The sequence below is a fragment of the Denticeps clupeoides genome, chromosome 1 (genome assembly GCF_900700375.1).
Source record: "Denticeps clupeoides chromosome 1, fDenClu1.1, whole genome shotgun sequence".
Taxonomy (NCBI): Eukaryota; Metazoa; Chordata; class Actinopteri; order Clupeiformes; family Denticipitidae; genus Denticeps; species Denticeps clupeoides.
This window is the reverse complement of record NC_041707.1, coordinates 20,540,470-20,566,774: the sequence shown is the minus strand read 5'-3', so window position 1 is coordinate 20,566,774 and position 26,305 is coordinate 20,540,470. Positions and strand designations below refer to the sequence as shown.

At 44.9% G+C, this 26,305-nt stretch overlaps 1 protein-coding gene across 4 annotated transcripts in view; it reads left to right on the top strand.

Annotated features, from left to right (window-relative positions):
- kdm6ba (lysine (K)-specific demethylase 6B, a) overlaps window positions 1-26,305 on the top strand; it is a 69,582-nt gene that overhangs the window by 17,571 nt on the left and 25,706 nt on the right. The window contains exons 4-5 of one of the 4 annotated variants that reach the window (XM_028954818.1): window positions 4,485-4,536; window positions 24,677-24,818. The gene's annotated coding sequence lies outside the window, so the exon portion shown is untranslated. Of the gene's footprint in view, window positions 1-4,140; window positions 4,537-24,676; window positions 24,819-26,305 lie in introns of those variants that run through there. The other 3 variants (XM_028954967.1, XM_028954887.1, XM_028955038.1) reach the window with 3 other exon arrangements.

The window sequence follows — 26,305 nt, the reverse complement described above, 5'->3', positions numbered from 1 at the left end:
CTTGCTATTGTTTACTTGCTAACTTTTAGTAGTTGATCTATTGAGTAGGGTATTTTGGCATAAGCTTAATTTGTTCTATTTTTTCCAAAGTTTAGGACCTACCTAGTTGATTAGATTCTAACTGGTCTGAACCACATGTGTGCTATGTGGCAGACATATTATCATTTGTTAGTATATGTTATATAATAAGCTAACACAATATAGATAAAAATTGCATCTATGTACAGTCATGGCCAAAGGTTTTTAGAATGACTGGTTCTGGTAGTAATGGTTTGCTGCTTCCATTTTTATTATGGTAATTTGCATATACTCAAGAACGTTATGAAGAGTGATCAGATGAATTGCAAAGTCCCTCTTTGCCATGAAAATTAACTTAATCCCAAAAAGCCCTGTCACAGCCACCACCACCTCACCTCAAGAGGGAATTCACCCAGAACCGGACGGCTACTCCATCGAGTTCCAGATGCTGGCCAAGGAAAGCTAGGGGTTCGGTGTTGCTCTGCCGGCTGCCTTCTACCAGGCCTCAGGGAAAACATTAAGGATGAGATGGTGAACCTTGACTGAGGTCCTTCATTGGATTTCATCATTGCTTTGGCCATTTCCATTGACCTACGCATTACAGACCACCACCACAAACAGCAACAACCAGCACTACCACCTTGTCTTCAGGCCACACAGCCTCCACAGCCGCTCATTGTAACACGCATTCCCTCCTGTTACCATGGCCTGTCCACAGTGTTTAACAAGACTGCACAGACCATACAACCTGGCCATCAACCTCTTCCCTGGCACACTTCCCCCATGGGGAATGACAGAATGACAGGCCATGGAGGAATACATCACCTCATTCCACAACAGTGGCATCAACAGGCCATCCACATCCCCCACGGCAGCCCCCTTTACTTTACTTTACTTTGCAGATGCTTTTATCCAAAGCAACTTACAAGAGGAAGACACCAGCAATTCTTGTTCAACTTCTATAGATTTAGAAGTTTACAAAACTAAGAGCCCTGATAAGGCTTTTTTTTTTTTGTCAGAAAAAGAACATGCTCAGAAATTGTTAAGTGGTAGACGAAGAAATTGTTTATTTATTTATTTAATTTTGTGCAGTGTGTACACGTGCGTGTGTAAGTGTTAGATTCGTCTGAAATACTTTTTGAACAAGGGGGTTTTCAACTGCTTTTTAAAGGTGGTAGTAGTGTCAGCTAGTCGAAAGGAGCAGGGCAAGTTGTTCCACCAGCCAGGGACAACAAAGGAGAATAGAGTTGATTGGGATCGGAGACCCCGTACCACCTTATGTGCATACAGGATGGGGACAAATGGAAGACCAGCTTCATCACCCCAATGGGCCTTTAGGAGTACCTGGTCAGACCATTCTCCAACAACGAGCTCTCCACCAACCCACCCACATCTCAGGTGCTGGTGAACGACGTGCTTTGGGATCTAAACAGTACGTGTTTGTCTATCCTCATCTTCTCCCCAGACCTTCAGACTCATGTGACCCATTTACGCACTGTTCTCCAGCGCATCCTCCGGATCTGTCTGTTCATCAAGCTAGAGAACATGAATTCCACACTTCTTTCCTTGGCTTTGACATCAGTCCATGGGGGATGCCTCCAGTGCAGGCATGGGAGCTGTCCTGTCATAGCGAGCTTCATCAGATGGCAAGTATTCCACCCATGTGCCACTCTCTCAACCCTGCCAAACAGAACCACAACATGGGCAACTGGGAGCTGCTGGCCATTACGCACAATGATGGCTTGGGGCAGTGGTGGCCTAGCAGTCAAGGAAGTGGTCCCATAATTAGAAGGTTGCCAGTTCAAATCCCAATCTGCCAAGGTGCCACTGAGCAAAGTCCCCACACACTGCCCCCTGGACGGCTGTCATGTCGACACTGTCGGCATTCAGTCCACGCTCACCTTGTAACAGTCATATATACTGGTAGTACACCTTTAAATGCACACGGCACTATGCTGTGGGCAGAGTTAGTCATCTGACCCAGTCCTGCTGCAGATCGACTCTCCACCAAGCAGAGGAACCTGGTCCCAGCTCCTGTGGACCCTTTTTTTATTTCATTTTGTATTACATAAAAGCAGTAATGTTTTGTACATGTAATGTACACATCTCACGTACGAGCAGTTACTGACATTTACCTGGGCGTGGCGGAACTGAGGTACTGTAAGCATAATAAATAGAGAATGTGATAGTAACCCCAACATCAGCATGACATTCTCTTTGATCCTGGCAGATCCTATGCTTCACCAGAGTTTCCTCACGCAAAGAAATGTGCATGGTTTTCTAAACTCCTGGTAAGACGATAATGTCATGTTGTAGATCTCTGGACACATAGACACAAGCAGTATGAAATTCCTACACGGATTGGTACTGTACTGGGATCAGCCGCCACAGTCACTATCGGCACTACTTTTTAACGAGACTTTTTATACCGACACCAGAAAATCATGTCATTATGATATCGATGCAGAATTGTTCACGTCTTGCGATTAATCGATTATATGACAAAAGATCTAAAACACAGAAGCTGCAAACTTTGTTAAAACCAGTATTTGTGTCATCCTCAAAACCTTTGACCACAACTGTACTGTCCCCGGGTGCCTGTCATGGCTTCCCACTGCTCACTAAGGGTGATGGGTTAAAAGCAGAGGACACATTTTTTGTCACACTGTGCTGTGTTTGACAATGACAATCACTTCACTTTCATATTTCTTCTATTTTTATCCAGATAATGGTCATATGACAAAGCGAGGCAGCTGCAGCCTGAAAAAAAATGCAATGCGTAAAGGCCAGACCTCTGAAGGACCCAGCCTGTGAACTGAGACACAGTCTCTCAGCTCGGACTAAGGCCAAGACTGGCCACTGCACTGCCTTGTGTGGTCCATAGCCTTGAGGCTAGCTGTTAAGCATAGGTGTTCAACAAATATTTCTGCAACACAACACATACCTTTGGCATAATGTCAAATATTTCATGTACTACTTCTTTGATGTTTACATAGATTCTATGCAATATCTAATGGTTTAGCAAAATAATCGCTGCAATCATTTGTGCAAAAAAAAGGACAGGTAGCTGGTTGTACAGGGTCTTAGCTGGTACAACCCTCACTCACCCCACTCACTGTTCATAACTGCTGAATCCAGCCAGTATGTTCAGTGCTGAATCAAACTTTAACTGTTTTTGTAGTGCTAACACGGCGCTTTCACATTTTGCTTTAAAATGTTCCTTAATAAACAAAGTCTACATGCAGGAGGTTACTTCAGTATTGTCTGCACGTTCAGAAGAGAATAAATCTGACTTTAGCTTCATTTCCATTGCTAATAACATTCCCAGAGGAAAAATAATGGTTCTCAGATGAATAAAAAAAATTCATCAGAAGGGGTTGGAATTCCAGTGGCTTTCTAGAGCACTTGCCCTACACCCACGGTCCTCTGCAGCAATCAGTAGATCTTTTCTCTTGTGAAGGGTGGGCCATTGCCTCTTAGTTTGACCCTTTTTATTTATTTTTTTATTATGGATAATTAATAATTAACTTCCCTGTTAAGCAAGAAACATGCACAGGAGATATAGGAGAGGAAAAAGAATTGGGTATTTGCTCAGTGTAGGCCATATCTGTATCAGTGTCCTGTAAAGTGAGCACAAGGCAGGATAAAATGATAATTACACAACATAGTCTCATGCCTCCTTCCTGTCTCCCTCTTTCAGTTCATTCCCTCCCTCTCCCCCTTCTTCCTTTTATTCCCACCTTTCCTGCTCTTCACACTCTTGCTTCCTTTCCCTCACTCTCTGGTCTGAGTTAGCGACCCCTGGGTGTACCCTGAAGGTAGTGTGAAGTTGATGCAGTCACAGTTCACACAGCTCTACAATAATAGGGTTTCTTTTCTGAGCTGCAGCTGGGCACCATTTTCACAACTGGCCAACAAGGCCATTCATATAAATATTGTAAGAGTGTGTGTGTGTGTGTGTGTGTGTGTGTGTGTGTGTGTGTGTGTGTGTGTGTGTGTGTGTGTGTGTGTGTGTGTGTGTGTGTGTGTTTTTGAATTCAGTGCGATATGGTTAAAGCAGATGCTATGCATATGTGTGTGTGCATGTGCATGAAGAGTGGACAGTAACGTCAACTTCTGGCTGTGGAAGTGCACAGCTGCTCTGCTTTACTTCACATTCTTTCCTTGGAGAGCGTTCATAAATAAAAGACGACTTTTCGAAGAAGTGTTAATCCATGTGAATAATTTCAAAGCAGTTTCATAGTTAAAATAAAATCCATACCAAGCACCCAACTGCGCACGGGTCTAAATATAGCATCGTGTACCTCACACACACACATACACACACACCTGCTCAGTAAGAGATGCAGCAGCAGGAGTCAGTAGGCGGAGGAATGCACGTCCTGAACTGCTGAAGAACTAACACTTTCCCCCTGCCTATCTTTCCTCTCCATCTGCCTTCCCATCCCCTTTTTCCTGGAGAGCAGAGGTGTGGCAGCCGTCTCACAGCTCTGCTCCTCTCCAGCGAGAACGAGTGAGGTAAGATTTCTTTTTTAAAGTGTGAAATATCGAGAGCTGGCGAGGAGTGATAAGATCTCTGTAGCTGAGGACTGTCTGCGTGTGCGTGTGTGTGTGTGTGTGTGTGTGTGTGTGTGTGTTTGCGCTTGTGAGCTGTAAGCCTGCATTTGTTTGTGCTGAAGACTGCTGGACCACATGGAGAATAAAAGTGCAGAACGGCTCCACAGCCTGACGCTGAGGAAACGCTAAAGGACAAGCCGAGTGACAGACAGGCGCTCCTGCTCTCCGCTGTGCCAAGTGATTAATTGACAGGCCAACCGGCTGCTTGTGTGTGTGTGTGTGTGTGTGTGTGTGTGTGTGTGTGTGTGTGTGTGTGTGTGTGTGTGTGTGTGTGTGTGTGTGTGTGTGCGTGTACAACTACATTTGAATGGATCTGGCCGTCTTGCTGAAATGGTTCAGTCGTACGAGTACAGAAAGACAGACCATACAAACATTTGATGACCAGTTACATGTGATTTACAAAAAGTTGTGAAAAGACGTAGAAGGAATCATTGTCTTTTCTACTATAATTACCAAACATCAGAAAATATGCTTATAAAGAAACAGCAGAATTGGTTATTGGCAACTTCTTAATGAATCTTGCCAAATTAAATGTATAAAACACATCAACACAAACATCATGACATTTTTTTAAGTGTTATGTTCTATGATGTTTTTAATTAATAACCAATGGACAACACATCAATAAAGTGCTATCATTGTGTTTGATCAGAGCGCTCTATTATAGGGCAGTGTTGGCAGTCACTTTACTCAAGGACATTGAGATATTGAGCAACAAGGAAGTTCAACATGCATCTTCTTATTAGTGCGTGAATGTGGAGCATTATACACTGTTGTACAAAGGTTTGTGGTCAATTAGAAATTGTCTTGTTTATTAAAACAAAACCAAAAAATCTGTCCATTGTTAATGTTGTAAATGACTATAGACATAAATATGGGGAAGCTCGTTATCAGAAGTAATTAGTCTTGAGTTCCAGTGCAATGCTGTGTTCACTCATTCAAGGTTCATTGATTATTAGAAATCTCTTTTGCAATGATCAGCAGAAAACGCCCTCATTAAACTGACCTTCTTCAAATCTGGGGCATTATTTTTATTTAATTTTAATTTAATTAAGGGTCCCAAACCTTGAATTTCTGAGTAAGATTTTTCGGTTGTTATCAATTGTTGCTTATTGCCAGGTCACATTTCAGTTCGGTACGGTCTGTCACACACCTCCTACTGTCTCACACTGTTCCCGTTCCCGTCCTGTCTCACTGACAGAGCTCGACTCAGGGTGATCAACCCACATGTCAGCGCTTGACCGATGATTTGTGCCGAAATGTTCCCCGATTTGATGTGCCGTCTGGAGCACGTCTGCTGAACCGCATGCACAGAGGGGTGAGAGCGCACCACCGCAGCGTGACACGCATCATGCCACTCACATCATCCTTCAGAAAATGCATTAGAGGTTTCCGTAGATTCAGCGTTGGTTCATTTTATACAAAAGCAACCGTGTATGTTTTGTTTAGTGTAGTTTTTTCACAAAAATATACTTACGGTGGCATTGGAAAGGCACGACACTATCACTCTGTCACCACACCAAGGAAGGGGAGGATCCTGGTGCAGGTGCTTTGAACAGAAACCAGTTTATTGAGTTATGGGACAAACAAACATATAGGAATCTACTTTGAGGATTGGGAAGTGGAAACGGGGAAAGGACCCGCCCAGGGTCTGCCAAGTGGCCACGCCAGCCTACTGATCACAAACAGTACATCTTCACGAACCCACATACTCACACCACACATACTACAAAACTGACCGACGAACAAGTCCGGACCCGGAACAGTAAACATCTGACACACCCAACCTGGTCTGACAAAAAAAACTTCATTCGGGATGATTTCAGATGATCGAGTCTCATGCAGATAGGAGGGAAAAAAGCTCATCTTTATTGTGTGATCACTTTGCTTTGAGAAGGCTGTGATATTGTCTGTCATTTCCACTACACCCAGTAGGCTAGAACCACCCTGTTATGTATTACACCACACAGGTCAGGAGGGGGACTGACTGACTATGTGTATGAAGGCACATGTGTAGGCTTGATGTGTTAATTTGGCGCCTGAATAATGCCCGTTGTCATAGTTTAACTGTGTGTGGCAATTAGTTGTACAAGAAACTGGAACCTGTGCTGAAGTGAAAGTGAAGTGATTGTCACTGTGAAACACTGCAGCACAGCACACAGTGACACAACAAAATGTGTCCTCTGTTTTTAACCATCAGCCATGAAAGGTACCCGGGGAGCAGTGTGTTAGGGCGGCGCCTTACTCAGTGGTACCTCAGTGGCGCCTTGGGACTAAACGAGCAACCCTTCTACCACGGGTCCGCTAGGCACTGAGGTGCTCTCACCCCTCTGTGCATGCGGTTCAGCAGACGTGCTCCAGACGGCACATCAAATCGGGGAACATTTCGGCACAAATCATCGGTCAAGCGCTGACATGTGGGTTAATCACCCTGACTCGAGCTCTGTCAGTGAGACAGGATGGGAACGAGACAGTGTGAGACAGTAGGAGGTGTGTGATGGACTGTACCAAACTGAAATTTGACATGGCAATAAGCAACTATTAATAATAGCCAAAAAAAATACTCAGAAATGCATTTGGGGCGTTTGGGGCCCTTAAGAAATTAGTTTGTTCACAAAAAACTAAAAATAAAATGTCACTGACAAAGATTTGAAGAAGGCTAGGCCACCATTGCCACCACCTCAGCATCAAGCTGAAACTGAGCTGAGCTGAAACTCAACTGAGCTGGGCGCGATTGCCGGTCTCGGGGCCCTGAGGCCCCGCCCCTTCCTAACTCCCTACACCTGTTTTCCCTCCTTTAAATGGGTGCCTACGCCACTGTTCCGGGTCCGGACTTGTTCGTCGGTCAGTTTTGTAGTATGCGTGGTGTACAGTCCCGGTTAGTGCCTGAGTCAGGTGTTTTTTATCACCGGTTGTGTGTGTTGTGGTTTCGATGTGTATGTGGAGTGCCCCCCGTGTGAGTGATGCTTTTCCTTTCCCCGTTTCCACTTCCCAATCCTCAAAAGTAGATTCCTATATGTTTGTTAGTCCCATAACTCAATAAACTGGTTTCTGTTCAAACCACCTGCACCAGGATGCTGTACATGGATTACTGCTATTCTATACGTTGTAATGTGTTATTGTGTTCTGCTTGCTTGCTGCGTGTGTGTGTGTGTGTGTGTGTGTGTCAGAGAGGCCGCAGTTGCGTTGCAGAGTGCCCTGTGGGACGTTATCTGTTACTCAGTGCTGAGACAGAGGAGAGGCGCGGCGCAGCTCAGCAGACTGCTGAAGAGGAAGGATGAATGATGAAAGGAGGGAGAGGTGGATGACTGAAAGATGGATAGCAGGGAGCTGACAGTCGGTTGGATGAGACGGCTGCATGAAAGAGGAGGCTGTAGCGTCTGACGCTGGGAGGGGGCGCAAGGGAACGGAGGAGAGCGCAACTTTAAAAACGCTTGAAGGTGTTCGCTGCGCTCTTCACACGGCTCCTCTCCCCAGGAGCCGATTCGGCAACGCATCGGACATTTCTAATCAAAGCCGGTGTCTGTGATTTGGCCCCGTCTGAATGTTGTCTCGATGCTTCTTTGTTCAGCGGCCCTCGTATCAGGTTTCTCTCTCGCTCCCCCCCACACGTTCTGTCTGGGATGTGCCGTTTCTTTTCTACTAGGCTTTGTTTGAGTTATGCCAACAGTCTTTTTCGCCATTCTTTGACGCACATTTGTTGGGACCACCTGGCTGTTCTCAATTCTTATAAATCTGGTGTTTTTTACTGCACATGAATGGGAAGAGAACTCCATTACAGCTACAGTATCATAAAAGGGCAGAAGTCTGTTTTTTAAAACTCTACAACCTGAGCCAACACATTATTTTTCTATAGATGGTCAAACTGTTGGTTTTGATCAAGACAGATAATGTGTTCATCTTGCATGCTTGACAAGGTCGGGACGTTTTAGTCTCAAACTTCATATCTCCTTATCCAGAGCAACAGAGGGACAGTCCCCCCTGAAGACACCCTGAAGTCAGGGTTAAGTGTCTTGCTCAGGGACACAATGGTAGTAAGTGGGATTTGAACCTGGGTCTTCTGGTTCACAGGCGACTGTGTTACCCAGTAGGCTACTAGCACCCCTCATCACTGAGAGTGACTTCACGTTTCTGATGATGAGGTTTCCACTGTCCGATTTCACTCCGCCGTCTTCCGGAATTTCCTGCAGGTTCCCTGTAGAACAAAACCGATGGAATTGAGACAAATTTACTTATACAAATATTTACTTTAAAACGTGTATCTCAAAATTTGGTCAAGAAGGGTTCGATGGGTTCAATGTTTTGAGGGTACTGAAAATGTATTGACAACAGAAAGAGCAGACATAAGGGACACTTGCCCCCAAAAATGTGCTTTTATCTTTGTGATAATCTTTCACAGTTGACTGCGCTGAGGCCGCATGGTCCAGTTCTTGGCATCGTCCCAGAGCAAAAGCGATTTGGTGCTGAATGAGGGCTTGCTTGTGATTAACAGCTTACAGAGACACAGAAAACAGCTGCCTTTAAACCCACACACACACACACTCGAACATGAGCACAGCGCTGCTACGGCGCTCAGTTGTGCTCTCTTGAGTCAGCCGGAACTCGCGTAACAGACAGCGAGAACAGAGCAGAGAGCGGCGGGATGAATGCGGGGAGCACAGTTAAAAATAAAACTTCTTGTTGTTACGGCACCTGTCACCTGCCAGTGTCATAGCAGGTGTAAACGGTGTGTGTGTGTGTCGGTGTGTCTTCTTCTTCTCTTCTCCACTTCCCTCCCCCTGTCTGCGTGTGGTTTTGTATGTATGTCAGGCACCTGTTTTCTCAGTTTGAGCTTGTGGGAAGACAGTTGTGATGGTTTATGAGGCTGTAGTTAAGTAATTCAGTGTGTGCGTGTGTGTGTGGGTAAAGCAATACAGAGGGGGGACAATGTTTATATGTCTGAGAAGACACATGAATGTGTGCGTGTGTGTGGCTCCTTAAGTGTGTAAACGGTTCCCTTCCTTCCTTTGTAACTGTCAGCAGGTTACTCAAGATGTCAGAGATCTTTACCATTCTCACCCCTCACTCTTCTCTCCTCCAGTCTCCCTTTCTTTCACTCATTCTTTCTATTCCAGCTTTACTGCAAAAGTGTAACAAACATTCAAATTGAAGTTTCTTCTTTTCCCTTCAGACATTCAGACCCATTCTTCCTGCCAGAGCCGCAGTGTTAGCCTCGCGCTGTGCTTGATGTCGCTGACGTGCTGATAAAGATGCACACTCAGGCCCCTGATTGTGATTGAAAGTGACCTCATGGCTGATGACCTCATCAATATTGACCTCATTTGAAGGAGGGCATCACTGTTGCCATGGCAGGGAGGGGGCGACCCTATTGCGCCTCAGAGAGGGGAGGGAGGGGTTGAGGGCTCTCAGGGCCCTGAAGAATTTGATTAGGTTAAATCACTTTGTTAAATGTGTCTGAACAAGTGCATGGAGGGTATTTTTAAGAACATTTTTCCTTCTTTTACTGTATTCTGTACAGTTCTCTGAAACAGTGCAGGTGCTGTTGCACGTTCTCCTTATCTTCCTCCTCTTTTTCCGTCTCGCCCATCTTTCATCTCCTCTCACCCTGTAAGCCCCCTCTCCCCCGCCTCTGTGCCCCTCCCTGGTCTCTGGTTGGTGTCAGGGGGGTGAAGGCACCATTAGAGATTCAGTCTGGAGCCTGCGGAAACCTTACACCCCGACAGAGAGAAAGGGGGGGAAGAAACCGGGGGGAGAAAGAGAGGCGGGACGAGGGGGACGGAGGGTAACCTGATCTTTTCTGGATGGTCTATTCAATGTAGGGGTCATTCGCAGGGACACGGAGCATCAATCGATGCATACACTCATGCACGTGAAAATTCTGCCTCGGTTACAAAACGCCGACCAGTGATGTAATCCTCGGCAACAGCGAACACTGGCGTGGCGGGCGTCTCTAGGAAACGGTGCTTATGGAATTGTGGTTGATCACATTGTCAAGGCAACGGGAAAATTTGTCTTTGGCAGCACATTGCCTTGAGGCGCGGATAGACGCGACAAAGCGGGAAACAGAAGAGAGAAAGACAAGCCGATCAAAAACAGAGAGGCTTCGTTCAGTTGCTGCAGATATTTTGCATTTTGAAAGCTGCAGGCTGGATTTGTTTGGTGTTTCTCAAAATAGCAGTTAATGCTGATCTGCATTAATATCATGGCAGAGCTGAATGAAATGTTATTCCTCTGTAAAAAAAATAAGTATTTGTCCCACTTAAAAAAATGAGAGAGGTCTGTAATTTTCATCATAGGTACACTTCAACTCAGAGAGAACAGCATGTACAAAATCCAGCAGTGCTCGAAATGTCCCCCTGTTTTAAGCCAGCACATGTCCAGGCCCGTCTAAAGTTTGCCACAGACCATCTGGATGATCCAGAGGACGATTGGGAAAATCTCATGTGGTCAGATGAGACCAAAATAGAACTCAAGTTTAGAGGGGGAAGAATGCTGAGGTGCAACCTAATAACGCCACAACCACCGGGAAGCATGGGGGCTTTGGAGCTGCTTTCCTGCAAGGGGACAGGACGCTTGATCCAAATTAAGGAAAGTATGAATGGGACATATATTATGAGATTTTGGGCAAAAACCTCCTTCCACCAGTGAGAGCACTGATGATGAAACATGGCTGTTGGCCTAGCCAGTCTCCAGACCTCAATCCAAATAGTGGTGGCCTAGCGGTTAAGGAAGCGGCCCTGTAATCAGAAGGTTGCCGGTTCGAATCCCGATCCGCCAAGGTGCCACTGAGGTGCCACTGAGCAAAGCACCGTCCCCACACACTGCTCCCCGGGCGCCTGTCATGGCTGCCCACTGCTCACTCAGGGTGATGGGTTAAATGCAGAGGACAAATTTCACTGTGTGCACCGTGTGCTGTGCTGTGTCACCATGTGACAATCACTTCACTTTAACAAATACTTATATTCTGCACCATTATAATTCTTTTAAAATCATACAATGTGATTTCTTCATTGTCTCTCACAGTTGAATTAAAAATTACGGATCTCTCATATTTTTAGGTGGGACAACTTGCACAATCAGCTGCTTCACAATCGCCTCACTATCTCCTGTGCTTGAAGGAACAGTTTGTATTTTCACTTATTTTCACTGTATTTTCACTTATTTAGTTAGAATATTTCTAACTTTTAGATATAGCATCAGTGTGTGGCATGGGCTCAGTACCTATATTCATATCGCATCAAAATCCAGAAGGCTTGTTGTGTTTGTCAATTAATTTTACACTAACAAAACCAAGCACACATTATAATCATGAATTCTGTGTTTTAAATGTTGTGGTCTGTTTAAGGTTGTGTAGTGGTTAATTCCTACAGTGTTGGGATAAGATCTAACTTATTTTTGCATAATTGGTGTAATTCATTATACAAAACAGAGAGAATTATATTCGACGGTCTGTTTCTGGTAACTTTATTTACTCCCACAAATCTACAAAGCTTTTTGACTAAACTATTTCAAGTTAAAATTGTACAATGGTTCCATGATTGATAAAAGTTATTTCAATGCCAAGTGTTGGGGCCCAAAGATTCTGACAGATCTTCTGTGCTGATTTATCTGAAGCAGTTTCACTATTTGCTGATCATTACATATGTTTGGAATCCTTGCAGCATTTGACTTCCTAAATACCTGCCGTGTTAAAGCGACATTGCTTTAAAAGGGTGTCATGGAGAAAGTTGTGAGATTGGGCTTTTGAAAGCAGTAGCAGTTTGTGTTATTGTTGAAGACTGAGCGGCGGGGCTCATTTTAGCGCCAACAGATGCTCAGTCTGGGGCCCGGCCGGGTCAGTATTGTGTGAGAGGCAGCCTGCATGAGTCCTCAAGAGTGCCCCGGGGCCTGGTGATCCTCTTTCAGCCGGGGCTTTTCCTGAGCGCCGGAGCCCCCGCTAGTGCCCTGGCTCAGGGCCAGCAGGGCCAACTGCCCTCCCTGGGCCTGAAACGTCTCCCTGGAGGTGGAGGCAGAGGAGAGAGACAAAGCTGGGCAGCATCCAGCTTCTTTATAGTGTGAGGGTCCTGCCCTCCCAGCTGGCATCAGAAGAGGGACCGCCTCCCCCTGTTATTGCTTTCGCTCCCATAATCGCTCTCCACAAGATTTGCTTTTTCTTTACCGCCCTGTCCCTACCTTTCCTTCCCCTATCTCTGGGCTAACCCCCTACTCACACACATCTCTTTTACTGCAGTTCTGGTCCTGTGTGGCACTGTACTCTGTACCACATCAAAAAAAATGTTTCTGCCTAATAACAGCATCGGCTCTCCAAGCCCTCCATCTGCAGACGGCATCCGTGTGACAGACAGACCCTGGTCCAGACTCCAGCTCACAGCCACCCACTGGCACCACCCACAGCAATTCTGCCAGGAGCCCACCACTCCAGACCAGCCTGGCAGTCAGTGCCACTGCTGGATGGGTTTCAGATGTGTGGCCCCTCCAGTGTGTTAATTACTTGCAATCCATTATGATCCCCCCCAAACCACAAAGCAACACACACACACACACACACACACACACACACACAGTTAAAATTGCCATCCCAATTCAGGTTATATCCAGTTGAAGTGGATTCTTCAGGAAGACTGTAGATTAACATACACACACACACATAGAGTCAAGGAGGCATTGTACACACTATACATTCATTTTCTTGATCGGTTTATTGATAAAAATTCTGATTCTAACATCCTCTCATAGTTTCCAGATTAATCAGTCCATTTTTATCAGTCCATTTCAGTACATAAAACACATGCACTAACGCACAAATAAAAACAGTGGCACGAGCGGCTGCTGCTTTGTGTGTGTGTCTATCACTCACTGCCACCCTGAAGTGATTTTCGGAGGCTCTTTCAGTTTATGCCTGCGTGAAGTTTACTAGACACCATGAACTGAGGTGACCCCAGAGTCCAGACATTTCCCCTCCCCCTGGCGTCTCAGGCAGTCCCTCCCCCTCTTTAACGTGACATAAAATACTGGTGCCATTCTCGTTCCTATGGTATTCCCATTCCTATGGTATTCTAATTTCAATGGCATCCCCACCCTTTTCTTTATCCCGTCTGGTGGAATGTCTGAGTCTGTCTGTGAACATGTGTAAAACACTCCATGTGAGTTTTTTTTGTACTTACTCCATATGTGCACCAGGTTAATCCTGCATCATGATCACTTTATGGTGACATCATTAAAGACATAAACTACATTTACATTTACATTTACGGCATTTGGCAGACGCCCTTATCCAGAGCGACTTACAACGTGCTTTCAAGTTACCATCGATGAAGAGATCAATTCCGGTTCACTAGGACCCCAACAATGAATACATCTATTTTATTCACTCTGTTGTAGATTCTGTACACAAAGTTCGACAACAAGAAAATTACAATTTAATCTAAATATTCTTTAAAGAGGAAGGTCTTGAGCTGTCGTTTGAAGGTGCTCAGTGACTGAGCTGTTCTGACCTCGAGGGGAAGTTCATTCCACCACCGAGGGGCCAAGACGGAGAAGAGTCTAGATGAATGTTTTCCTTTTACCTTCAGAGATGGAGGGACCAGGCGCAGTTCGAGGTGTAATAAGGGCTGTGAGGTAGGATGGTGCTGCTCCATGTTTGGCTTTGTAGGCCAGCACCAGTATTTTGAACCTGATGCGTGCAGCTACTGGGAGCCAGTGGATGGAACGTAGCAGATCGGTTGAAGATCAGTCGTGCTGCTGCATTTTGTATGAGTTGTAGAGGTCGGATGGTACATAGTGGTAGACCAGCTAGAAGGGAGTTACAGTAGTCCAGTCGTGAGATTACTAGGGACTGAACCAGTAGTTGGGTGGCCTGGGTTGACAGATAAGGGCGGATAAACTAACATCCACAACTCCTGGTTCGGTCATGTCCTGTAACCTTAAGTCATGATTTACGTCTTTATTTATTCCACTGAATATCTGCTGATACTGTAAAATCCTCACCAGCCCCAAGACCTTGATGGACCTGGGAACGTTTAACCGCAGTGCACATCACATTGAAGTCTTATTGAACCAGGCAAAAGAAGGTACAGGACGAAGATCATGAAAACTGCACTCGCATCAACTAACACACAACAAATCATGATCTAATGCAAAAATAATCCATGAAAAAGGACAAGACATTCATTGACATAGCTGCTACATCATCGCCGAGGTGCCACTGGCTCTGAAGTGAATGGAAACGTGGACATCTTTGTTTATGTTCACTGGTGCTGCACATGTCATGTAGTTCACTTTTCAGAAGCCTCTTTAAAAGCACAGATGCAAGTGTGTAGAGACTGGAGATAGGTGTGTGTGTGTGTGTGTGTGTGTGTGTCTGTGTTCTCCTCAGACACAGACTGAGGAGAAGATGGAGACAAGGAGCTGGGGAGGTAATCTTTATAATTCCAGGGCACGTTTGATGTCAGACTTAGGAGTCGACTGGAGGAAAAACTTCAAACACAGCCGTCCTCTCCCTCACTCCTTCTTTCTCCCACTTGTGCCCCTCCTCTGACGCTCCCACTGCTCTTGCTCTGATCCCGTGTGTGTGTGTGTGTGTGCTCGAGCAGTAGACGGTGTGAGATTAGACTTGCTGACGCCCTTCCACCCTGAGGTATCCAGACAACTCGGACTGACAGGAGATGCCCAAAAACTTTTTATTACACTCCACTGTTTTTATCATCGGTGGAAGAAGGTGTGTGTGTGTGTGTGTGTGTGTGTGTGTGTGTGTGTGTGTGTTTGTCATTTTTATCCGGGCTTTCCCTGTCAATCTCTCTCTCTCTCGTTCTATTTTTGCCCTTTGGCAGCTCTGTGGACTTTTGGACTCAGAGTCTTTCTGTACTGCTTTAGTGCAGTAGCAGCAGTACACATGTGCAAACACACACACACACACACACACAAAGACATAATCAGAAACTCACAAGAACTCTCTGAGCTGTGTGTGTGTGTGTGTGTGTGTGTGTGTGTGTGTGTGTGTGTGTGTGTGTGTGTGTGTGTGTTTTGTAGCCCTGTCACATGCTCACGTAATGGCTGACCATCTGCATGTGGTTTATGTTGGTGTGTCAAACAAGGCCAACTCTCTCTCTTTCTCTCTCTCTCCTTCTCTCAGTTTCCATCTCACCCCCACTGTCCTGTCTGGCCTCAACATCCGGCAGCTTTCAAAGCCCTGACCAGATCTCTTACACACACACACACACACACACACACACAATACCATCTTCAGTCCTCTCAAATAGTAGACCTTTTGTATCTCTATTAAAAGATTCCAGATGCTGTCTCCCGTACATGTGTCGGTTCACCTCTTATGTGCAAGTTTTTACACCCACACACATGTTTGACGCTGTGTGTTTTTTGCCATCTGTATGTGTGTGTGCGCGCATGTGTAGATTACTAGTGGTTGTGTTGCAGATCTGCCAGCGAGGGTCTGTGCTAGTGCACTCACAATTATGTCCTTCTCTTAACCCAGACTCTTACCCCAGTGTGTGTGTGTGTGTGTGTGTGTGTGTGTACTGTTGCTGAGCATAATACAGATAATTAATAATAATTAATAACACCAATCTCACTCATACTCTGTATTAGTTGTAGTCACATGCAGGTATGCCAACCTTAACATGCACACAGATGCACAAACACACTCCTGCTGACTCTATGGCTCTGCAAGGAGGGGTCAGAGGTCAGAGGGTAAGGGAGAATGAAAGCAAGTGCTGCGGCAATGCCCTGCCTGGGGTCAGAAGTCATCCCACCCCCTGTGCACGTGCCCCAAGCAGGTGTCCTAGCAACTGGACCTGGGGGTGTTTACTCAGTAAATATGCGTGTTTGATGTTGGAGATTAGAATATGGACTACAGTGCAGGGCTGTACCAAATAGCAGATTTGTCTACATTTTCTTCAGTCATAGGGGTGGACACCAACACACACACATACACATGCCCTGGCTCGGTGGGCTTTCTGAATGGAGTTTGTAATTGTCTTATTTGCCAAAACTTTGTCAAGTGACCTGTAGCAACAGTCGGCTACAGGATGGGAGGGGGAAAATTATTATTATTTTTTTTTTTTCAAATTTGTGATCTTAGTTTGGATTGTTTTGGACTGAGTCCAAAAATGTTGTATTCGTTTTTTCATATTCGTCATTTGGTGGCTCTCAGCTGTCATAAACCCCCTCAAAATATTTGCTACGGATACGAAAAAAACTGAACCATCCGAATGAATTTTTATGATGGACGGAAGTTGCAGAGGCTGCAAACGTATGCAACGTGAGGTCATATTTATACGACGCATGTATAAAATAATAATGAGAATAAACTTGTCAGAATATAGGCTACAGTTAAAGCTTCCTTTAGTTTTTGTGAAATGCACGCTCGCACATCACACGATTTCTCCTCCCTGTTTCAGTCAGCGTCTGAGAACCTGTCAGCAATGAGAAAACAACTTGCCACGTACTTTAAAGAGGATTATCGCTCTTTTGCGTGGGTTTGAGATCCGGTTGTGTGCACAGCAAACGAGCTATCGATTGATATGCAGGAACAGCTTATTGAGCTGGAGAGTGACAGAAGACTGAAGGAACTCTTTAGCTCCTGCCCCCTTTCGTCATTCTGGGAAGCATTCATGCAACGGCCCACCTTGCAAAAGGTTAACTGCAAAATAACCACTGAGGAACAGTTTAGTTCATGATCTGAATAGTTGATTATTTGTTCCACTGATCACCTGATTATTCGAATGTTAGTTCTGATATATGCAATTCTGCTGTAACTTGAACAGCAGTGTTCACAAAGAACTAAACTAGACGGGGAATAGATTCTGCATGGGGCTTGTTTGCTAGTGAATTATTCGCCTGTGTTTTAAAAGAGACTGGAGTCACTTTTTGTTGGTGTGCAATTATTTCTGTCTCCAAGAACACGACCTTGTCACACACGCAATGTACTGCCAGCATATACACACAAAACAATGTACTGGTAGCATATACACACAAGATCCTGTCTCCTGTCTCCTCCTCAGCTTGTGTCTGGTTTTTCTCCACGTAATGAAGCTTGTTCATGGCGCCGTTAACAGACATCACAAACATGATCTTGTTGTAATGATCTCAGGGCCACGACCACTGCAATACCAAGCATGCAGATAGAATACACACTTGACGTCTTAGATTAAAGAATATATATATACTCCTAAATAGGGCTGCGCGGTATAAATGGTATAAACGGTATAAACAGTATGCAACATAAATTTGGCCAATGGGAGAGATTTTTTTTTTGACCCAATAAATAAACTAAAACAAGCTTTCAATCTGTCGGTAATAAGCTGGTCCATGGAAATGAACAGGAAATGACCAGGGGTGGTCCAGGCCTGTTTGGTGCCCTATGCAAAAATGTCAGTATGATTTGTTTTTAAAAATCTTGTAATACTAGAGGGACTGCATGATAACATAAACTCTACCGCTGAAAACAGAAAATCCTCAAATTTTATATCACTTGTATCATACAAATATCTGGTTTCACTCTATATATATATATAGGTGTGACACAAAGTCCACTTTCAGTAGAATTGCCCACATAACCATATACCATTATGCTATATGTTGGTGTAAAACGTTTATTATACAAGTTCCTGCGGCAGTGCCTTTGCTATGAGCACATGTTACCCTTTCATAAACAGTTACATTTAAGTTTACTTATCAAATTATATACCGCAATATAAACCGTAGACGGTTCAATTTAAATCGCAATATGAATTTTATGCCATATCACCCAGCCATACCCCTAAACCTGTCACATGATTCCATCCATGGACCGTGACAAAACCACTGACCAACTTGTTCACACTGAAGTGCCAATAAATGTTCCAACAAATATGTCTTGGTTTTATTTTTACTCTGTAAAACTTCCATGTGGAATTTGATAGCTTCTTCATTAAAAGATTGGAGTTGTTTGGCTTGAAAGGTTCCTTGACGCTTCCAGATTACCCAGAGCCTCTTTATCCATCACGAAATGCTGCAGGAACTATAGCAGAACATACAGGTACTGGCCTTGCCCCAGCATTGGTTGTTTCAGTAGAACAGCGTCAGTGGAACAGATCATCATGGATTAGTGTTGCAGCACAGTTCTGTGTGGATTTGTATTGTGTGTGTGTGTGTGTGTGTGTGTTTACATGAACAGCACAGTTCTGTATTACGGCCATAAATGCTGGGGCTAAAAATATCCCATAAACCCGTTCACCTCTCGCTCACCCACAGGCCTGCTCTCTCTCTGTCTCTGTCACACTCGCCCGTTGCATTCTGGCATGCAAGATGTTCCAGCTCTGTGTTCCGCACAACGCAGACACAGAACACACCAGGCCTGTTCCTGTGGAATTTAAAGGGCAGTTTTATCAGTAGTTGGTGCCTGTGTGTGTGCGTTGAGCCGATGCGTACGGCTTCATACCTTGTGCTCTTTTAAGAGCCGGTGAAGGCAGAGCACATTCTTCAGCAGCACAAAACACAGCCAGACACGCCGCCCCTAATCCCCCGCTCCCTCCCATTTCCTCACGTGCGCATGTTCTTCCGCACCTCTGTCCGGCCCCCTCTCCTTTCGCTGTTCTGTCTCCCTCCCAGGCAGGGCGAGAGGTGCAGGAGGGCTGGTGCACGGCCTTCTTCTCTAATCAAATCACATTTGTATGCCTCGTTTTTTTTATTTATTTCTTTATTTTGGTGTTGAGCAGTGATGTCATCATGTCATATTATAAGCCCTCACATAACCCCCCCACCCTGCCAGTCTAAACAGGAAGTGGCCTGGCTCCTGTTACCCCCAGGGTCTCTTCTGTGTCACACAAGGCTCCATTGTCCAGTGGAGTGTCACTTTTTTCTGTGCTCATGGTGTCTGTGGAAGTGCTGTTAGATGTTAATGCCTGTGTGTGTGTGTGTGTGTGTGTGTGTGTGTGTGTGTGTGTGTGTGTGTGTGTAATGGCTTGTCTGGCTCCTGTGTTCTGCTGCAGTATAATCAGCCTCAGGGTTGGGTGTTGCTGATGACAGGCCAGAGCCGGAAACTATCAAGCCACCAGTTTTGAGTATGTGTGTGTGGGGGGGTAAGGGTTTGGGGTGTGTGTATGACTTAGTCAACTTTTACAGAGTTCTGAGTTGACATTTGTATGAATCAATTGTAACACAATTACTACCCTAACAGAGACGTTTATGAACATGTTTGTGTGCAGATATGGTTCGATATCTTGGCTTGTACGAATTCTGAAATCCGAGAGCGATAGAGCTCAACCTAAAAAACTACACCATGTTTGTACCTGAAAGAAAGAAAGATGTACTGTCACTTGATAAGCCACCATGCACAATTTTATCACATTCTCTCTCTCACTCTCTCTCTCTCTCTTTCTCTCACTCTCAACTTCCCCACCTCCATCAGTCTAGCTCTCTTTTTTACAGTGAACAGATGGGTGAAGGTATCAGATTTTAATGTAAAAGCGGAGAAAATGAGAGGTGTGAAGACTGATTGACACACACAGAATCTCTGAAGTGATTTTCTTCAGTGTTTGATGCTGTGAATAGTAGCTCGATTCATCGTGAAGGAAGGGTCATGTGGGGATCTGGTCAGCTGATCTCTTGAAGGTATGATGGGAGGGGTGTATTATGGGATAGCATCAGGGACCTGACTCTTTCCAGTGTTAATTGGACACAGCTGTTGCCTGTTAAGTATTAATTGCCAATTAATCAGTTTCCGGGCTCTTAGTAGAGGATAACATTTCAAATGAAGAGTAAGAAAAGACGTGCATGTGTTCACACTGCCGCCAGGGGAAGGCATGTTCACACACTCGGTCCCTGTCGCCGTCTCTTCTCCTGACTTTTTCACACTCTTTTCCTGCTTTTTTGTTACCTCAGCTCTTTTGTCACTCTGACTCTCTGGCTTTCCAACAGGAGGGTGGGAAAGGGGTGTTTGTGAGGAAGAGGAAGTGGAGGAAGAGAATGATACTCATGGGTGTGTGTACACAGGCGAGATATCGTGCAGAAATAAGGTCACACAATCACATTCTTTCTCAAGCCCCACTTGGCAGTCTGTCCAGCGGGCGGATCCACATTAGACATGTGGAAGTGTTTTGCTGTGTGTTTGCAGTATATGCACGTATGGATGGATCATGTAATAAAGTGCCTTATAATCTATATATTGAGCAATTTTCATACAGAATTTTAATCACTGGAGGTAGGACGGATTAATGCTGTATATTTACTACAGAACAGGTCAAGTTATATTCTATTATTGATTATTAAATATACATGTTTGTATCCTGCAACATGGCAGATTTAAAAAAAATATGGGTGAAAATCCAATCAATGCAAGATCACAAGTATCCCTTGGCCATGTTTGCATATTAAAACACCCGAAAGGGTTTAATATGTTTTAAAAAGTTGATGCCCCTTACCGACTCACAATGGCTTCGACATTTGTCGAAATTGCCAAAAATACTGAAATACTGAATATTTTACTAATTAGAATGTAGGGATGGAGGAATGTGTTAAAGTCTGCAGATCAAGTATAATTTCAGGTAATTCATAGAGACAGTAGAATGGCAAAGTTGTTACCAGGTTTACCATCTATGACAACACTGAACTCTACACAATTGTCATTCGGCCACAGTGAAAAGCAACCGCTTCATTGTAAAATAAGTAAGAAAACCAAATGTAGCAGATAAGAGTGGAAATTGGAAACAGCTTGGAATGGTAGAACTCAGAACCTGATGTTTTCTCATTAGCTCATTAAATTGAGTTAGCTGGGAATACACTGCTTCTGATTATCATGATCAGTTCCAGATAGTTTTTACTTTAAGTGATGTTGGGTGAACTGGGTGTATGTTTGAGGCCGCTGTGAAATTATATGGTTTTCAGTGCAAATCATTGATTAATCAGTCATCAGTACAATTATCAGTAGAACACTCAATTACCTATTTAATCAATGGAAACAGTCTTATTTATGAAAGGTTTATGATGGAGTTGCTAAATGTTAGCTAAATTAACTATAAAGCTTTTGCTGAGGCTAATTCAGTAAAATAGATGTGCTGTTATCGATTATTTCCACAATTAGAGTTCACACTGAAAATGAACTAGTGCACATTAATTTGTTCCTTTAACGACATGAAAACATTCATTCGACGTTTTCATAGAACTGATTTAGATGCTCACACAAACCAGCTGCAATAGATGCATCTGTCCACTATCTGCACCAGCTGCCTGATCCATACTGTACATGTGCATAAATCAACATGTGCAGAATACATTTTCACAAAAACTAATCAAAGAAAGTACTGCAAACCATGAGATGAGCATGAGGGGATCTGTCGGAGGGGATCTTGATTTCAGTGGAGTTCATGGCAGTCTAGGAAGGACTGCTTTGGTAATAAAAATTGGGAAAAAAAGTGAAGTGATTGTCATTGTGATACACAGCAGCCCAGTGCACACAGTGAAATGTGTCCTCTGCTTTTAACCATCACCCTTAGTGAGCAGTGGGCAGCCATGATAGGCACCCGGGGAGCAGTGTGTGGGGACGGTGGCTTGCTCAGTGGCACCTTGGCAGCTCGGGGGTGAGTAATATTACTCATCAGAAGTATCCCAGAATCTAAGAGAACAAAAACAGATAAGGAATTGTCTCTTCTGTGAAATCAAACACCATTTGGTGTGGTTGTGACTTCACCATGGATTATTTTTGGAGTCTGGTCTCTCTTATCATCACTAAAGGAGAACATCAATTCATTCATCTGAATGTCTTTCACTATTGATCAGAAGGCAGATCGATAGCTACAAGTGTTAGTTTGCATCCACTGCTGCCATTTCACAGGAACTTCAGCTTCCGCGTAACCCATCACTAATAAGTACGGAGTGATACGTTGCAACATCGTAAATGTTCCAGGGTGTCTAGCAGGGCTACTGTAATACCGTAAGAGCACCCACCCAAACACACACACACGGGCACTCTAACACACACACTCTCCTCCTTTAGCGGGAGCTGAACGATTTCAATTGTTACATCTCGAGCGTAAATCAATGCGTTCAAATTATGTAACACCCCAGGCTGCCCTAGTGGTCTCGCTCGCTCTCCCGCTCACTCCACTCTGTCATGACCTGCCTCCGTCACTGCAGTCACTGAAGTTTGCAGCATCTCCTAAAATAACTTTGTGACCTTGTTTTTCCTGGTGCTCGATCAATTGCATTTGCTCCTGGTATACATTTTTATTAAATAGTTTTGATTTGATTGGTGTGTGTGTGTGTGTGTGTGTGTGTTCTGTATTTATAGGTTCGTAGTAAACAAATGTCCAGACAAAGAAAGCGATAAAGTGATTTTTGAAATGTAAATTTCCCCCATGGAAAAGGATTATTTAAAATCAAAATTAAAAACATTTTTATTAAAGCGTGATTTACCTTCTTGTAGACTGTAAATCTGTCTGCATGTATTTCTCAGCTACTCTTACCGAAATATGAAATTGTGTTTTGTCAGTTTCTGTTTTTTTTGAGGCCATTCTTTCAGAAGAGCTTTTAAAATGTTTTTTTACTCCACATTTACCATATTTAGGTGTGCTTATTTCTACCTGATCTAAGAATGTTGGAATTTTCCGTGTACATTCCACTGTGTGTGTGTTTGTGTGTGTGCGCACGTGTGGGTGTGTGTGTGTGTGTGTCAGAGAGAGAACCTGATTTCTCTGTCTGTGTGTGTTCACTTAGATATTTCCATGAACACACCTTTAGTTCAGGGCACTCTTCCAACAGCAGTGTGGCATGTGAATATCTGTTATTGTGAACGTGTGTGTGTCATTTGTTTGTGTGGCTGTGACCAGTATCTGTAAGACAGATGTGCTTCTATCATATATATTATCTCAGTGACACCAGCAGTGCGATCTCTCTCGTTCTCTGTCTATACACTCTGAGGTGCTGAACCCTACAGCAGGAGTGAGAATGAGCTCTTATTGGTCGAATGTCATTTTTCTCACACCAGTCACATATCTGTGCCTTTTCCACATAGGTCACGGTGTCAGCGTCCTGTGTCACTTTTAATTCCTTTAAATCTCAGTCTGAGGACCTGCTCGCAATTCTGAAAAAGGAAGAATCCTACAGAGCGCAGGTGTAGGCTTTGTAGCGTATCGCGTGGGACATGAACGTCGCTTTCCTGTTCATGCCACCCCCATCACCTACAGCATGTTGCAGACGCCGAGCAGAACTGAGCCTGACACCCTCATGCATTCACACACGCACAGGAAAAGGCATCAGTGTCATCTCCTTTCTGAGGACATCAGTGGAAGAGATCGCGATCTGTTTCCCCCTCACCCCTCTTCTACTTGATTCCGCGACCTTCTGCGTAGGTTTGTAGAGGGAAAGAGGAAAAGTGAGGAACCGCTTCCGGTCTCCGGTCCATCTGTTTAACACAGGGGTAGGAAAAAGAGGGAGGGAGCGAGTGAGAACGAGGCTGGAGAGGATTGGAGGAGGCGGAGAGAGGAGAGGGGAGTGATGGGGGAGGGGAGGGGCTGTTTAGAGAAAGGCTGCAAAGGGAGAAAAAAAGAGGCCGGCTTGAGTCTAGCGGGGGTTGGGTTTGGGAGAGCTGTGTGTGTGTGTGTGAGAGAGAGGGAGAGAGAGAGGGAGAGAGAGAGATGGAGTGTGTGTGTGTGTGTGTGTGTGTGCAGATCCTTTCCTTTCTTTGTTTGACTACTGAGTAGAGAGAAAAAGTGTGTGTGCGTGTGTGTGTGTGTGTGTGTGTGTGAGCATGCATGTGTGTGTGAGAGAGGGGGAGAGAGAGAGAGAGCATTAGAAAGGGAAGAAAGAAAGGCAGAGAGAGAAGGAGTAACACACTTTTCCCTCTTAGCTAAATTGGAGGAGAGGATTTTTTTATTTGCTGGTGCTTTTTGCAGCAAGTGTGTGTCCCAGTTGAAAATATCAGTTCTTAGCTGGTGTGTGTGTATGTGTGTGTGTGTGTTATGTGCACGGCCGCAGCTGTGTGTGTGTGTGTGTGAGACTGGGCAGCAGCTTTGAATGCTCTTGTCTGATTCGGGCCCGGTCTCGTTTAAAGGGCGCAGGCGGACGGGGAAAAAAGGAAAAGAGGGACGTGGAGCAGGGAGCGAGCTGCTCAGCCCGGCGACTTCACTTCTACCCCAAAACAAGCTGTGGAATTACTCGACCTCCCCCGCCACCGCTCCTGCACCCCAAACGAGGTAAGACTCCTGCTCTGGAGCCCCTGTTTATTTCTTTTTTTTTTGCTGCTCGACTGGTTTTTATGATTTTTTTTATTTTTTTTTTGGAATGTCAGGCAGCACACACAAAAGAAACAGCAACAGCAAAGGGGGGGGGGGCGTAACACACAAAGCAGAGGGGTGAAGAAAGTTGCAGGGGCTCGCAAGTGAGGTGGCACGAGCAGGAGAGGAATTTCGGGCACAAAGAGGGGTCTGTGCGGTGACGGTGACGGCGACGGCGGCCGCTCCAGCCCTTCAGCTATTTCTGTTGTCACGCACCGGAGCGGCGGCGGACGGAAGGAGAGGAGTCTTCTTTTCACTCTCGCGTGCTTTTCTCTACCTGAGGGGTGGTTTGTGTTGCCTGCGTTGCTGGTACAAAAGGCGGATTGTGTGTGCGCGTGTGTTGACGGCAGTGTTGTGACGGTGCTGCCCTCTTCTAGTCTATTCACAGCCATTGTGTGTGCGGCCAGGCTGGTCGTTAAAAAGCTACTTTTAGGTCATTAGAGAGAAGGCTTCAGATTCGTTTTCTCTTGTCTTGTGTTTGGTACTTTGAAGATTATAACATTAGAGGAGTAGAGATCTGACATGAGCCCTAAAGGTGTGTGGGTGTGTGTGTGTTTTGTGTAGTGTGGTGGTTGACACCACTCCTGTCCATTACCGGCATCCTGGAGTGTCTGATCGATCCAGAGATGTTGTGTGTGAGTTTATACACGTGCTTGTGATTGTGTGTGTGTGTGTGTGTGTGTGTGTGAGCGTGTGTGTGACAATTTTGCCATCCCTAATACTATTCAGCACTTTAAAGAGACAGACCATTTCTTATCATCATCATCAGTGGCACTGTAAAGCACCACACACACGTGCACACTCACACAATATCATGGCCAGGCTGTTTTCACCAGTGTTTCAATTCCATTACCCCGACTCACACCCCCTCCCTGTGGAGTTTATTACACACACACACACACACACACACACCCCTCTGTAATCTTTTGAGTCATGAATTCATTAACACTGTGTGAAAAGCCCCCCTCCTCCATTTCTGTCCTTACAGTTTAAGGTAAATCAGAGCAGGGGAATGAGTCAAGTCCCCACTCATCACCACACACACACATACACACACACACACCAAAAAGCGCTGCTAGAACAGCCTTTACCCCAGATCTGCACCTCACTCCCCAATCAGAGCTGAGCTGCTGCCCCATATGACTGGAGCTCCAACAGCTGAGATCAGAGGGGCTTTAAACTGGGCATGGTGTGTGTGTGTGTGTGTGTGTGTGTGTGTGTGTGTGTGTGTGTGTGTGTGTGTGTGTGTGTGTGTGTGTACTAGAGCTGTTAGCTTCAGTTAAAGCCCCAACCATTTCCCCTACTGTAAGCATAATGTGCCGACCTGTGCGTCCTTTATGTGTTCGGTCGTGTGTGTGTGTGTTTGAGAGACGCAGGCGTCTGTTCCTCTGCAGATGTGCACACAC